Genomic DNA, 2,500 nt, shown 5'->3' on the forward strand with positions numbered 1-2,500 from the left:
CATATCAATCAGTTTCAAAGATTTCAAGATGGGTGGTGGTGACGAAGGATATCAGTGATATTCGGTGCCGCTGCCAATGACAGATGACTGAAGAGAAGACTTGAGTGTGTCTGCCTGTAGTATTGCAGGAATGTGAAACGATGCGTCGGAAGGGTTGTCGTTTATCATGTTAAGGTTTTCTGTCATTATTTGATGCGGGTTGAAGAATTTTCTTTTCAGGGGACATGCATTCTGCAATCATGTCTGTGCTCTCTCTCTCTCTCTCTCTCTCTCTCTCTCTCTCTCTCTCCCCAATCAGTATTTCGTTTCCCTCTTCCTTTCAGATCTTCGCTTTTTTTTGCTTTTTTAGCCAGCTCTTCCAGCATTTGTTACCTGATTCACACACACACACACACACACACACACACACACACGTACACACGTACACACACGTATACACATACACCCCCCCCACACACACACACACACTCCTCCCTCCCCCCACACACATACAGAGCTCACACACACACACACACAGAGTACACCACGTACCCAGGTAAGTCACACTCGACACTCACAACGTGTGTCTTCCCTGAGGATAATGGCCGGGTTTAGTGAATGCACACTACAGGTCTCAAGAGAACCCACCCCCCACACCCCCGCCCGCCCCCTCTTCACCATGATCTCACACAAAGCAGAGTGCCGACAGCTGTGGGCCGTGTGTGTGTGTGTGTGTGTGTGTGTGTGTGTGTGTGTGTGTGTGTGTGTGTGTGTGTGTGTGTGTGTGTGTATTTCTGAACATTTTCAGGTCTGGGTTGTTCAGTATAGCTTCCTTTTCCCTCTTCAAACTTGGGTACAACTTTCTTCATGTTGAAAGATGAACTAAGACGAAGAAAGTGATCGCTGAAGAGACCACGTCTGGCTTGCAGCCCTCAGGATGGATCTTGACTCTGAGCGATAAAAAATTATGTCCTGGTGTTGTTAACCAGGCTTGGAAAATACAAACACCTGCACTGCTGGGTCCAGGAAATATGAACACGATCTCTGACTATTCAAACGGATGGTACCGGAACTAGTGTGCTTTTAACCAGGCTTGGGAGATACAGGCACCTGCAGTGCTGGGTCCAGGAAATATGAACACGATCTCTGACTATTCAAACGGATGGTACCGGAAATAGTGTGCTTTTAACCAGGCTTGGGAGATACAGGCACCTGCAGTGCTGGGTCCAGGAAATATGAACACGATCTCTGACTATTCAAACGGATGGTACCGGAACTAGTGTGCTTTTAACCAGGCTTGGGAGATACAGGCACCTGCAGTGCTGGGTCCAGGAAATAAGAACATGATCTCTGACTTCTCGAACGAATGGTACCAGAGTGTATTATCCCAGTCTTCCAATTCTACCAAGTGAAGAGAGCGCCACCTCAGAATCATTGTTTGAGTGTGCGCGCCAGCTATCTTGGCAAATCAGTTCGTGTCTAACTCGTCTGAGCGTCGGTCGCTCACATCACAGCTCGTACATCTGGAAAGGAGCACACATCTGCAAAGAAGTCGGAGGGAGAGAGAGAGAGAGAGAGAGAGAGAGAGAGAGAGAGAGAGAGAGAGAGAGAGAGAGAGAGAGAGAGAGAGCTCTGCATTCTCAGAAATGACTTTCAGATCTTTGCATTTTTTAACCAGGAGTTCAAGTATTTGTTACCTGAAAACACACACACACACACACACACGCGCGCGCGCGCACACACACACACAAGCACGCACGCACGCGCTCACTAAATCTTGGGCAGACTGAACAACAATAATTAGTAAGGACATAATGATGCTATAATGGAAGAAAATGAGCTAAGGATTATTTTGAAATGTTTTTCATTTAACTAAGATTGTAATTCTCTCTGCTCTTTGTTATGACGCACAGAAACTAAACATTGCTGCATCTCTTGTCACGATGCCGTTTTCATTTTGGAGCAAGAGTGGTAATAAGGGAATCCTTAAATTGTGCATACGTCTGGGTGGGTATTTATTTATCAAAACATCATACTGTGAACAGATTGCCAGTTCATGAATTTTGTCTTCGTTTCCTCAAAAAAAGAAAAAAAAAAAAAAAAAGTACAGTTCTTCAAGGTATCTATATAACGCTGATTAAGTTCTCTTACTAGCACAGAACGAAAGGGAGAGACAGGCAGACAGGCAGACAGGCAGACCGACCGACCGACAGACAGAGACAGACCAACCGACAGACAGACATAGGGAAAGGGTGCGCGGACACATATATTTGTTCATTTACCCATCCATCCATGATTTTCTTTTTCCTTTTTTGTTTTGATGGACAACATTTGAGGAACACTTTTTTCCCCCGTTAAAGCCGTCTCATTTTTCTCTGCACTAAAACAAACAAACAAAAAAACAAAACAAAAAAAACACGGAAGCCTTCATCATTTTCACCCCCTCCCCCCTTCCGCCCCCCCCCCTCTTCCCAGCAGGTGAAGAGTTACGTGAAGAGACGTTCAAGGTGTGAAAAGAAAA

The 2,500-nt window shown here is 45.4% G+C and overlaps 1 protein-coding gene across 2 annotated transcripts in view; it reads right to left on the reverse strand.

The window, feature by feature from the left end:
• The window catches only part of LOC143287636 (chordin-like), a 145,922-nt gene that overhangs the window by 9,207 nt on the left and 134,215 nt on the right, over positions 1-2,500 (reverse strand). The gene's annotated exons all lie outside the window — the stretch shown is intronic.

The sequence above is a fragment of the Babylonia areolata genome, chromosome 11 (genome assembly GCF_041734735.1).
Source record: "Babylonia areolata isolate BAREFJ2019XMU chromosome 11, ASM4173473v1, whole genome shotgun sequence".
In the NCBI taxonomy this organism is placed as follows: domain Eukaryota; kingdom Metazoa; phylum Mollusca; class Gastropoda; order Neogastropoda; family Buccinidae; genus Babylonia; species Babylonia areolata.